This window comes from Phalangium opilio, unplaced genomic scaffold, assembly GCF_054372755.1.
Source record: "Phalangium opilio isolate 3A_F unplaced genomic scaffold, DU_Popi_V2 ptg000019l_1, whole genome shotgun sequence".
In the NCBI taxonomy this organism is placed as follows: Eukaryota; Metazoa; Arthropoda; class Arachnida; order Opiliones; family Phalangiidae; genus Phalangium; species Phalangium opilio.
Window position 1 is genome coordinate 7,571,268 of NW_028324152.1, and position 13,493 is coordinate 7,584,760.

The window sequence follows — 13,493 nt, forward strand, 5'->3', positions numbered from 1 at the left end:
AACCACCAACCTATTGGTTAACAGCCGAACGCGCTAACCATTGAGCCACGGAAGCCCAAAGTTAAATGCTCGTCAGGTATTGTGTAAAAACCTTGACTTTTTACGTCTCATCCGAGACCTCACAACACCGCTCCCGGATGGGCTCGAACCACCAACCTATTGGTTAACAGCCGAACGCGCTAACCATTGAGCCACGGAAGCTCAGAAATTAAATGATTGTCACGTATTGTGGAAAAGTTTTGACTTTTTACGCTACATCTGAGACCCCACAACACCTCTCCCGGGTGGGCTCGAACCTTCAACCTTTCGATTAACAGCTGAACGCGCTAATCATTGCGCCACGGAAGCCCAAAAATTAAATGTTCGTCAGGTATTGTGGAAAAATACTGACATTTTACGTTACATCTGAGATCTCACAACACCGCTCCCGGATGGGCTCGAACCACCAACCTATTGGTTAACAGCCGAACGCGCTAACCATTGCGCCACGGAAGCCCAAAAATTTAATGGTCGTCAGGTATTGTGGCAAAACTTTGGCTTTCTACGTTACATTTGAGATCCTACACCAACCGCTCCCGGGTGGGCTCGAACCACCAACCTATTGGTTAACAGCCGAACGCGCTAACCATTGAGCCACGGAAGCTCAGAAATTAAATGGTTGTCACGTATTGTGGATAAGTTTTGACTTTTTACGCTACATCTGAGACCCCACAACACCTCTTCCGGGTGCGCTTGAACCACCAGCCTTTCGATTAACAGTTGAACGCGCTAATAATTGCGCCACGGAAGCCCAAAAATTAAATGTTCGTCAGGTATTGTGGAAAAACTCTGACATTTTACGTTACATCTGAGACGTCACAACACCGCTCCCGGATGGGCTCGAACCACCAACCTTTCGGTTAACAGCTGAACGCGCTGACCATTGCGCCACGGAAGCCCAAAAATTAAATGGTCGTCAGTTATTGTGGAAAAATTTTGGCTTTCAACGTTACATTTGAGATCCCAAAACACCGCTCTCGGGTGGGCTCGAACCACCAACCTATTTGTTAGCAGCCGAATACGCTAACCATTGAGCCACGGAAGCTCAGATTTTAAATGGTCGTCAGGTGTTGTGGAAAAAACCTTGACTTTTTACGTCACATCTGAGACGTCTCAACACCGCTCCCGGATGGGCTCGAACCACACACCTATTGGTTAACAGCCGAACGCGCTAACCTTTGAGCCACGGAAGCTCAGAAATTAAATGGTTGTCAGGTATTGTAGATTAGTTATGACTTTTTACGCTACATCTGAGACCCTACAACACCTCTTCCGGATGGGCTCGAACCACCAACCTTTCGGTTAACAGCCGAACGCGCTAACCATTGCGCCAAGGAAGCCCAAAAATTAAATGTTCGTCAGGTATTGTGGAAAAACCTTGACTTTTTACGTCACTTCTGAGACCTGACAACACCGCTCCCGGATGGGCTCGAACCACCAACCTATTGGTTAACAGCCGAACGCGCTAACCATTGAGCCACGGAAGCTCAGAAATTAAATGGTCGTCACGTATTGTGGAAAAACTTTGGCTTTCTACGTTACATTTGAGATCCCACAACACCGCTCCCGGATGGGCTCGAACCACCAACCTATTGGTTAACAGCCGAACGCGCTAACCATTGCGCCACGGAAGCACAAAAGCTAAATGCCCGTCAGGTATTGTGCAAAAACCATGACTTTTTACGTCACATCTGAGACCTCACAACACCGCTCCCGGATGGGCTCGAACCACCATCCTATTGGTTAACAGCCGAACGCGCTAACCATTGCGCCTCGGAAGCCCAAAAGTTAAATGCTCGTCAGGTATTGTGTAAAAACCTTGACTTTTTACGTCACATCTGAGACCTCACAACACCTCTCCCGGATGGGCTCGAACCACCAACCTATTGGTTAACAGCCGAACGCGCTAACCATTGCGCCACGGAAGCCCAAAAGTTAAATGCTCGTCAGGTATTGTGTAAAAACCTTGACTTTTTACGTCACATCTGAGACCTCACAACACCGCTCCCGGATGGGCTCGAACCACCAACCTATTGGTTAACAGCCGAACGCGCTAACCATTGCGCCACGGAAGCCCAAAAGTTAAACGCTCGTCAGGTATTATGTAAAAACCTTGATTTTTTACGTCACATCTGATACCTCACAACACCGCTCCCGGATGGGGTCGAACCACCAACCTATTGGTTAACAGCCGAACGCGCTAACCATTGCGCCACGGAAGCCCAAAAGTTAAATGCTCGTCAGGTATTGTGTAAAAACCTTGACTTTTTACGTCACATCTGAGACCTCACAACACCTCTCCCGGATGGGCTCGAACCACCAACCTATTGGTTAACAGCCGAACGCGCTAACCATTGTGCCACGGAAGCCCAAAAGTTAAATGCTCGTCAGGTATTGTGTAAAAACCTTGACTTTTTACGTCACAACTGAGACCTCACAACACCGCTCCCGGATGGGCTCGAACCACCAACCTATTGGTTAACAGCCGAACGCGCTAACCATTGCGCCACGGAAGCCCAAAAGTTAAACGCTCGTCAGGTATTATGTAAAAACCTTGATTTTTTACGTCACATCTGAGACCTCACAACACCGCTCCCGGATGGGGTCGAACCACCACCCTATGGGTTAACAGCCGAACGCGCTAACCATTGCGCCACGGAAGCCAAAAAATTAAATGTTCGTCAGGGATTGTGGAAAAACTCTGACATTTTACGTTACATCTGAGACGTCACAACACCGCTCCCGGGAGGGCTCAACGATTTTGAAAATGTTATTAAAAATCGAGGTACATTTTTAATTATTGTTCAATCGAGATGAAATCACTTTCAATGAGTGTTTTATAGGGAATTAAGCTGAATTCGGTCAAAAATTTCTCCAGAAAAAAATGCATTCAAAAAAGTACCGAAAAAATCGCATGTTTTTCTTCTTCAAGATACAAAATCCGTGACAACGATTTCTTATTGAAAAATTTAATTTTAACAGTTTTTTGATTGAATATCGTTACATTTGCTTGAATTAAAGCAAAAAGTATAAAAATAATGGTTTCAGTGGTTATATTTGAAAATAGTGAAGAAATACTCAAAATATGCTTCTTTGGCCGTGAAACGTCGATTTTGAAAATGTTATTAAAAATCGAGGTACATTTTTATTTATTGTTCAATCGAGATGAAATCACTTTTAATGAGTGTTTTATAGGGAATTAAGCTGAATTCGGTCAAAAATTTCTCCAGAAAAAAATGCATTCAAAAAAGTACCGAAAAAATCGCATGTTTTTCTTCTTCAAGATACAAAATCCGTGACAACGATTTCTTATTGAAAAATTTAATTTTAACAGTTTTTTGATTGAATATCGTTACATTTGCTTGAATTAAAGCAAAAAGTATAAAAATAATGGTTTCAGTGAACATATTTGAAAATAGTGAAGAAATACTCAAAGTATGCTTCTTTGGCCGTGAAACGTCGATTTTGAAAATGTTATTAAAAATCGAGGTAAATTTTTAATTATTGTTCAATCGAGATGAAATCACTTTCAATGAGTGTTTTATAGGGAATTAAACAGAATTCGGTCAAAAATTTCTCGAGAAAAAAATGCATTCAAAAAAGTACCGAAAAAATCGCATGTTTTTCTTCTTCAAGATACAAAATCCGTGACAACGATTTCCTATTGAAAAATTTAATTTTAACAGTTTTTTGATTGAATATCGTAACATTTGCTTGAATTAAAGCAAAAAGTATAAAAATAATGGTTTCAGTGAATATATTTGTAAATAGTGAAGAAATACTCAAAATATGCTTCGTTGGCGGTGAAACGTCGATTTTGAAAATGTTATTAAAAATCGAGGTACATTTTTAATTATTGTTCAATCGAGATGAAATCACTTTTATTGAGTGTTTTAGAGGGAATTAAGCTGAATTCGGTCAAACATTTCTCCAGAAAAAAATGCATTTAAAAGTGTACCGAAAAAATCGCATGTTTTTTCTCTTCAAGATACAAAATCCGTGACAACGATTTCTTATTTAAAATTGAATTTTAACAGGTTGTTGAATGAATATCGTTACATTTGCTTGAATTAACGCAAAAATTACAAAAATAATGGTTTCAGTGGTTATATTTGAAAATTGTGAAGAAATACTCAAAATGTTTTTCTTTGGCCGAGTTACGTCGATTTTGAAAATGTTATTAAAAATCGAGGTACATTTTTATTTATTGTTCAATCGAGATGAAATCACTTTTAATGAGTGTTTTATAGGGAATTAAGCTGAATTCGGTCAAAAATTTCTCCAGAAAAAAATGCATTCAAAAAAGTACCGAAAAAATCGCATGTTTATCTTCTTCAAGACACAAAATCCGTGACAACGATTTCTTATTGAAAAATTTAATTTTAACAGTTTTTTGATTGAATATCGTTACATTTGCTTGAATTAAAGCAAAAAGTATAAAAATAATGGTTTCAGTGAACATATTTGAAAATAGTGAAGAAATACTCAAAGTATGCTTCTTTGGCCGTGAAACGTCGATTTTGAAAATGTTATTAAAAATCGAGGTAAATTTTTAATTATTGTTCAATCGAGATGAAATCACTTTCAATGAGTGTTTTATAGGGAATTAAACAGAATTCGGTCAAAAATTTCTCCAGAAAAAAATGCATTCAAAAAAGTACCGAAAAAATCGCATGTTTTTCTTCTTCAAGATACAAAATCCGTGACAACGATTTCTTATTGAAAAATTTAATTTTAACAGTTTTTTGGTTGAATATCGTTACATTTGCTTGAATTAAAGCAAAAAGTATAAAAATAATGGTTTCAGTGAATATATTTGTAAATAGTGAAGAAATACTCAAAATATGCTTCGTTGGCGGTGAAACGTCGATTTTGAAAATGTTATTAAAAATCGAGGTACATTTTTAATTATTGTTCAATCGAGATGAAATCACTTTTAATGAGTGTTTTATAGGGAATTAAGCTGAATTCGGTCAAACATTTCTCCAGAAAAAAATGCATTTAAAAGTGTACCGAAAAAATCGCATGTTTTTTCTCTTCAAGATACAAAATCCGTTACAACGATTTCTTATTTAAAATTGAATTTTAACAGGTTGTTGAATGAATATCGTTACATTTGCTTGAATTAACGCAAAAATTACAAAAATAATGGTTTCAGTGGTTATATTTGAAAATAGTGAAGAAATACTCAAAATGTTTTTCTTTGCCGAGTTACGTCGATTTTGAAAATGTTATTAAAAATCGAGGTACATTTTTATTTATTGTTCAATCGAGATGAAATCACTTTTAATGAGTGTTTTATAGGGAATTAAGCTGAATTCGGTCAAAAATTTCACCAGAAAAAAATGCATTCAAAAAAGTACCGAAAAAATCGCATGTTTTTCTTCTTCAAGACACAAAATCCGTGAATACGATTTCTTATTGAAAATTGAATTTTAACAGTTTTTTGAATGAATATCGTTACATTGCTTGAATTAAAGCAAAAAGTATAAAAATAATGGATTCAATGAATATATTTGAAAATAGAGAAGAACTACTCAAAATATGCTTCTTTGGCCGTGAAACGCCGATTTTGAAAATGTTATTAAAAATCGAGGTAAATTTTTAATTATGTTCAATCGAGATGAAATCACTTTTTATGGGTGTTTTATAGGGAATTAAGCTGAATTCGGTCAAACATTTCTCCAGAAAAAAATGCATTCAAAAGTGTACCGAAAAAATCGCATGTTTTTCTTCTTCAAGATACAAAATCCGTGACAACGATTTCTTATTGAAAAATTTAATTTTAACAGTTTTTTTAATGAATATCGTTAAATTTGCTTGAATTAAAGCAAAAGGTATAAAAATAATGGTTTCAGTGGTTATATTTGAAAATAGTGAAGAAATACTCAAAGTGGTCTCCCTCCCAAGTACTGACTGCGCTCGACGCTTCTTAACTTCGGTTATCGGACGAGAACCGGTGTATTCAGCGTGTTATGGCCGTTTCTCGAGAGTGCTAGTTAATAATTTGAATTAAATTAACTTTCATCTTTATAAAACAATAACAAAAAGAAGATATGTTTGCTTTTTTCATATTTGGTGGAATTTGAAAGAGGAAACAAAAGTGAAAAAGCCGACGGCACGCCAGTATTCCCAAGTACTGTATGCGCTCGACGCTGCTTAACTTTGGTTATCGGACGAGAACCGGTGTATTCAGCGTGATATGGCCGTTGCCGAGAGTGCTAGGTAATAATTCGAATTTAAATTAAGTGAGACAAATTAACCATCATCTTTTTAAAACAATAACAAAAAGAAAATAAGTTTGCTTTTTTCAAATCTACTGGAATTTAAAAGAGGAAAAAAAAGTGAAAAAGCCAACGGCACGCAGTGTTCCTAAGTGGTCTCCCTCCCAAGTAGTGACTGCGCTCGACGCTGCTTAACTCCGGTTATCGGACGAGAACCGATGTATTCAGCGTGATATGGCCGTTGCCGAGAGTGCTAGTTAATAATTTGAATTTAATTAACTTTCATCTTTATAAAACAATAACAAAATGAAGATATGTGTGCTTTTTTCAAATCGGGTGGAATTTAAAAGAGGAAACAATAGTGAAAAACCAACGGCACGCAATATTCCCAAGTACTGACTGCGCTCGACGCTGCTAACGTCGGCGATCGGACGAGAACCGGTGTTCTCAGCGTGATATGGCCGTTTCCGAGAGTGCTAGTTAAAAATTCGAATTTAAATTAAGTGAGACAAATTAACCCTCATCTTTCTAAAACAATAACAAAAAGAAGATATGTTTGCTTTTTTTCATATCTATTGGAATTTAAAAGAGGAAAAAAAAGTGAAAAAGCTAACGGCACGCAGTGTTCCTAAGTGGTCGCCCTCCCAAATACTGACTGCGCTCGACGCTGCTTAACTTCGGTTATCGTACGAGAACCGGTGTATTCAGCGTGTTATGGCCGTTGCCGATAGTGCTAGTTAATAATTTGAATTAAATTAACTTTCATCTTTATAAAACAATAACAAAAAGAACATATGTGTGCTTTTTTCAATTCGGGTGGAATTTAAAAGAGGAAACAAAAGTGAAAAACCAACGGCACGCAGTATTCCCAAGTACTGACTGCGCTCGACGCTGCTACCAGGGCGATCGGACGAGAACCGGTGTTCTCAGCGTGATATGGCCGAGAGTGCTAGTTAATAATTCGAATTTAAATTAAGTGAGACAAATTAACCTTCATCATTTTAAAACAATAACAAAAAAACATGTTTGCTTTTTTCATATCTATTAAAATTTAAAAGAGGAAAAAAAGTGAATAAGCCAACGGCACGCAGTGTTCCTAAGTGGTCTCCCTCCCAAGTACTGACTGCGCTCGACGCTGCTTAACTTCGGTGATCGGACGAGAACCGCTGTATTCAGCGTGATATGGTCGTTGCCGAGAGTGCTAGTTAATAATTCGAATTTAAATTAAGTGAGACAAATTAACCTTCATCATTTTAAAACAATAACAAAATGAAAACATGTTTGCTTTTTTCATATCTATTAAAATTTAAAAGAGGAAAAAAAAGTGAAAAAGCCAACGGCACGCAGTGTTCCTAAGTGGTCTCCCTCCCAAGTAGTGACTGCGCTCGACGCTGCTTAACATCGGTTATCGGACGAGAACCGCTGTATTCAGCGTGATATGGCCGTTGCCGAGAGTGCTGGTTAATAATTTTAATTTAATTAACTTTCATCTTTATAAAACAATAACAAAAAGAAGATATGTTTGCTTTTTTCATATTTGGTGGAATTTGAAAGAGGAAACAAAAGTGAAAAAGCCGACGGCACGCAGTATTCCCAAGTACTGTATGCGCTCGACGCTGCTTAACTTCGGTTATCGGACGAGAACCGGTGTATTCAGCGTGATATGGCCGTTGCCGAGAGTGCTAGGTAAAAATTCGAATTTAAATTAAGTGAGACAAATTAACCATCATCTTTTTAAAACAATAACAAAAAGAAAATAAGTTTGCTTTTTTCAAATCTACTGGAATTTAAAAGAGGAAAAAAAAGTGAAAAAGCCAACGGCACGCAGTGTTCCTAAGTGGTCTCCCTCCCAAGTAGTGACTGCGCTCGACGCTGCTTAACTCCGGTTATCGGACGAGAACCGGTGTATTCAGCGTGATATGGCCGTTGCCGAGAGTGCTAGTTAATAATTTGAATTTAATTAACTTTCATCTTTATAAAACAAAAACAAAATGAAGATATGTGTGCTTTTTTCAAATCGGGTGGAATTTAAAAGAGGAAACAATAGTGAAAAACCAACGGCACGCAATATTCCCAAGTACTGACTGCGCTCGACGCTGCTAACGTCGGCGATCGGACGAGAACCGGTGTTCTCAGCGTGATATGGCCGTTTCCGAGAGTGCTAGTTAAAAATTCGAATTTAAATTAAGTGAGACAAATTAACCCTCATCTTTCTAAAACAATAACAAAAAGAAGATATGTTTGCTTTTTTCATATCTATTGGAATTTAAAAGAGGAAAAAAAAGTGAAAAAGCTAACGGCACGCAGTGTTCCTAAGTGGTCGCCCTCCCAAATACTGACTGCGCTCGACGCTGCTTAACTTCGGTTATCGTACGAGAACCGGTGTATTCAGCGTGTTATGGCCGTTGCCGATAGTGCTAGTTAATAATTTGAATTAAATTAACTTTCATCTTTATAAAACAATAACAAAAAGAACATATGTGTGCTTTTTTCAATTCGGGTGGAATTTAAAAGAGGAAACAAAAGTGAAAAACCAACGGCACGCAGTATTCCCAAGTACTGACTGCGCTCGACGCTGCTACCAGGGCGATCGGACGAGAACCGGTGTTCTCAGCGTGATATGGCCGAGAGTGCTAGTTAATAATTCGAATTTAAATTAAGTGAGACAAATTAACCTTCATCATTTTAAAACAATAACAAAAAAACATGTTTGCTTTTTTCATATCTATTAAAATTTAAAAGAGGAAAAAAAGTGAATAAGCCAACGGCACGCAGTGTTCCTAAGTGGTCTCCCTCCCAAGTACTGACTGCGCTCGACGCTGCTTAACTTCGGTGATCGGACGAGAACCGCTGTATTCAGCGTGATATGGTCGTTGCCGAGAGTGCTAGTTAATAATTCGAATTTAAATTAAGTGAGACAAATTAACCTTCATCATTTTAAAACAATAACAAAATGAAAACATGTTTGCTTTTTTCATATCTATTAAAATTTAAAAGAGGAAAAAAAAGTGAAAAAGCCAACGGCACGCAGTGTTCCTAAGTGGTCTCCCTCCCAAGTAGTGACTGCGCTCGACGCTGCTTAACATCGGTTATCGGACGAGAACCGCTGTATTCAGCGTGATATGGCCGTTGCCGAGAGTGCTGGTTAATAATTTTAATTTAATTAACTTTCATCTTTATAAAACAATAACAAAAAGAAGATATGTTTGCTTTTGTCATATCGGGTGGAATTTAAAAGAGAAAAACAAAAGTGAAAAAGCCAACGGCACGCAGTATTCCCAAGAACTGACTGCGCTCGACGCTGCTAACGTCGGCGATCGGACGAGAACCGTTGTTCTCAGCGTGATATGGCCGTTGCCGAGAGTGCTAGATAATAATTCGAATTTAAATTAAGTGAGACAAATTAACCTTCATCTTTTTAAAACAATAAAAAAAAGAAAATATGTTTGCTTTTTTCATATCTATTGGAATTTAAAAGAGGAAAAAAAAAGAATCAACCATTTAAATTCTGAGCTTCCGTGGCTCAATGGTTAGCGCGTTCGCCTGTTAACCAATAGGTTGGTGGTTCGAGCCCATCCGGGAGCGGTGTTGTGACGTCTCAGTTGTAGCGTAAAAAGTCAAAACTTTTCCACAATACCTGACGACCATTAAATTTTTGGGCTTCCTTGGCGCAATGGTTAGCGCGTTCGGCTGTTAACCGAAAGGTTGGTGGTTCGAGCCCAACCGGAAGAGGTGTTGTAGGGTCACACATGTAACGTAAAAAGTCATAACTTATCCACAATACCTGACAACCATTTAATTTCTGAGCTTCCGTGGCTCAAAGGTTAGCGCGTTCGGCTGTTAACCAATAGGTGTGTGGTTCGAGCCCATCCAGGAGCGGTTTTGTGACGTCTCAGATGTGACGTAAAAAGTCAAGGTTTTTTCCACAACACCTGACGACCATTTAATTTTTGGTCTTCCGTGGCGCAATGGTTAGCGCGTTCGGCTGTTAACCAATAGGTTGGTGGTTCGAGCCCATCCGGGAGCGGTGTTGTGAGGTCTCAGATGTAACGTAAAATGTCAGAGTTTTTCCACAATACCTGACGAACATTTAATTTTTGGGCTTCCGTGGCGCAATGATTAGCGCGTTCAGCTGTTAACCGAAAGGTTGGTGGTTCGAGCCCATCCGGGAGCGGTGTTGTGACGTCTCATATGTAACGTAAAATGTCAAAACTTTTCCACAATATGTGACAACCACTTAAATTCTGAGCTTCCGTGGCTCAATGGTTAGCGAATTCGGCTGTTAACCAATAGGTTGGTGGTTCGAGCCCACCCGGGAGCGGTATTTTGGAATCTCAAATGTAACGTTGAAAGCCAAAATTTTTCCACAATACCTGACGACCATTTAATTTTTGGGCTTCCGTGGCGCAATGGTCAGCGCGTTCAGCTGTTAACCGAAAGGTTGGTGGTTCGAGCCCATCCGGGAGCGGGGTTGTGACGTCTCAGATGTAACGTAAAATGTCAGAGTTTTTCCACAATACCTGACGAACATTTAATTTTTGGGCTTCCGTGGCGCAATTATTAACGCGTTCAACTGTTAATCGAAAGGCTGGCGGTTCAAGCCAACCCGGAAGAGGTGTTGTGGGGTCTCAGATGTAGTGTAAAAAGTCAAAACCTATCCACAATACGTGACAACCATTAAATTTTTGGGCTTCCTTGGCTCAAAGGTTAGCGCGTTCGGCTGTTAACGAATAGGTGTGTGGTTCGAGCCCATCCGGGAGCGGTGTTGTGACGTCTCAGATGTGACGTAAAAAGTCAAGGTTTTTTCCACAGCACCTGACGACCATTTAATTTTTGGGCTTCCGTGGCGCAATGATTAGCGCGTTCAGCTGTTAATCGAAAGGTTGAAGGTTCGAGCCCACCCGAGAGAGGTGTTGTGGGGTCTCAGATGTAGCGTAAAAAGTCAAAACTTTTCCACAATACGTGACAACCATTTAAATTCTGAGCTTCCGTGGCTCAATGGTTAGCGCGTTCGCCTGTTAACCAATAGGTTGGTGGTTCGAGCCCATCCGGGAGCGGTGTTGTGACGTCTCAGATGTGACGTAAAAAGTCAAAGTTTTTCCACAACACCGGACGACCATTTAATTTTTGGGCTTCCGTTGCGCAATGGTTAGCGCGTTCAGCTGCTGTTCAAAAGACTGGTGGTTTGAGCCCTCCCGGGAGCGGTGTTTGGACGTCTCAGATGTAACATAAAATGTCAGAGTTTTTCCACAATACCTGACGAACATTGAATTTTTGGGCTTCCGTGGCGCAATGGTTAGCGCGTTCAGCTGTTAATCGAAAGGTTGGTGGTTCGAGCCCATCCGGGAGCGGTGTTGTGAGGTCTCAGATGTGACGTAAAAAGTCAAGGTTTTTACACAATACCTGACGAGCATTTAATTTTTGGGCTTCCGTGGCGCAATGGTTAGCGCGTTCAGCAGTTAACAAATAGGTTAGTGGTTCGAGCCCACCCGGGAGCGGCGTTGTGGGATCTCAAACGTAACGTAGAAAGCCAAAGTTTTTCCACAATACCTGACGACCATTTAATTTTTGGGCTTCTGTGGCGCAATGGTTAGCGCGTTCAGCTGTTAATCGAAAGGTTGGTGGTTCGAGCCCACCCGGGAGAGGTGTTGTGGGGTCTCAGATGTAGCGTAAAAAGTCAAAACGTTTCCACAATACGTGACAACCATTTAATTTCTGAGCCTCCGTGGCTCAATGGTTAGCGCGTTCGGCTGTTAACCAATAGGTTAGTGGTTCGAGCCCACCCGGGAGCGGCGTTGTGGGATCTCAAATGTAACGTAGAAAGCTAAAGTTTTTCCACAATACCTGACGATCATTTAATTTTTGGGCTTCCGTGGCGCAATGGTTAGGGCGTTCAGCTGTTAACCAATAGGTTGGTGGTTCGAGCCCTCCCGGGCGCGGTGATGTGGGATCTCAAACGTAACGTAGAAAGCCAAAGTTTTTCCACAATACCTGACGACCATTTAATTTTTGGGCTTCCGTGGCGCAATGATTAGCGCGTTCAGCTGTTAATCGAAAGGTTGAAGGCTCGAGCCCACCCGGGAGAGGTGTTGTGGGGTCTCAGATGTAGCGTAAAAATTCAAAACTTTTCCACAATACGTGACAACCATTTAATTTCTGAGCTTCCGTGGCTCAATGGTTAGCGCTTTCGGCTGTTAACCAATAGGTTGGTGGTTCGAGCCCATCCGGGAGCGGTGTTGTGAGGTCTCAGATGTGACGTAAAAAGTCAAGGTTTTTACACAATACCTGACGAGCATTTAATTTTTGGGCTTCCGTGGCGCAATGGTTAGCGCGTTCAGCAGTTAACAAATAGGTTAGTGGTTCGAGCCCACCCGGGAGCGGCGTTGTGGGATCTCAAACGTAACGTAGAAAGCCAAAGTTTTTCCACAATACCTGACAACCATTTAATTTTTGGGCTTCCGTGGCGCAATGGTTAACGCGTTCGGCTGTTAACCAATAGGTTGGTGGTTCGAGCCCACCCGGGAGCGGTGTTGTGGGATCTCAAATGTAACGTAGAAAGCCAAAGTTTTTCCACAATACGTGACGACCATTTAATTTCTGAGCTTCCGTGGCTCAATGGTTAGCGCGTTCGGCTGTTAACCAATAGGTTGGTGGTTCGAGCCCATCCGGGAGCGGTGTTGTGAGGTCTCAGAAGTGACGTAAAAAGTCAAGGTTTTTCCACAATACCTGACGAACATTTAATTTTTGGGCTTCCTTGGCGCAATGGTTAGCGCGTTCAGCAGTTAACAAATAGGTTAGTGGTTCGAGCCCACCCGGGAGCGGCGTTGTGGGATCTCAAACGTAACGTAGAAAGCCAAAGTTTTTCCACAATACCTGACGACCATTTAATTTTTGGGCTTCCGTGGCGCAATGGTTAACGCGTTCGGCTGCTAGCCAATAGGTTGGTGGTTCGAGCCCACCCGGGAGCGGTGTTGTGGGATCTCAAATGTAACGTAGAAAGCCAAAGTTTTTCCACAATACGTGACGACCATTTAATTTCTGAGCTTCCGTGGCTCAATGGTTAGCGCGTTCGGCTGTTAACCAATAGGTTGGTGGTTCGAGCCCATCCGGGAGCGGTGTTGTGAGGTCTCAGAAGTGACGTAAAAAGTCAAGGTTTTTCCACAATACCTGACGAACATTTAATTTTGGGCTTCCTTGGCGCAACGGTTAGCGCGTTCGGCTGTTAACCGA

General features: G+C 40.6%; 8 pseudogenes; all 8 read right to left on the reverse strand.

Annotated features, from left to right (window-relative positions):
- Nucleotides 1-6,390: 6,390 nt before the first annotated feature.
- LOC149701472 (5S ribosomal RNA) lies at nt 6,391-6,509 on the reverse strand (annotated as a pseudogene).
- A 361-nt stretch (nt 6,510-6,870) lies between these two features.
- On the reverse strand, nt 6,871-6,989 carry LOC149701473 (5S ribosomal RNA; annotated as a pseudogene).
- Nucleotides 6,990-7,338: 349 nt separating this feature from the next.
- On the reverse strand, nt 7,339-7,457 carry LOC149701474 (5S ribosomal RNA; annotated as a pseudogene).
- A 137-nt stretch (nt 7,458-7,594) lies between these two features.
- Nucleotides 7,595-7,713, reverse strand: LOC149701475 (5S ribosomal RNA; annotated as a pseudogene).
- Nucleotides 7,714-8,075: 362 nt separating this feature from the next.
- On the reverse strand, nt 8,076-8,194 carry LOC149701476 (5S ribosomal RNA; annotated as a pseudogene).
- A 360-nt stretch (nt 8,195-8,554) lies between these two features.
- Nucleotides 8,555-8,673, reverse strand: LOC149701477 (5S ribosomal RNA; annotated as a pseudogene).
- A 349-nt stretch (nt 8,674-9,022) lies between these two features.
- LOC149701478 (5S ribosomal RNA) lies at nt 9,023-9,141 on the reverse strand (annotated as a pseudogene).
- Nucleotides 9,142-9,278: 137 nt separating this feature from the next.
- LOC149701479 (5S ribosomal RNA) lies at nt 9,279-9,397 on the reverse strand (annotated as a pseudogene).
- Between the last annotated feature and the right edge of the window lie 4,096 nt (nt 9,398-13,493).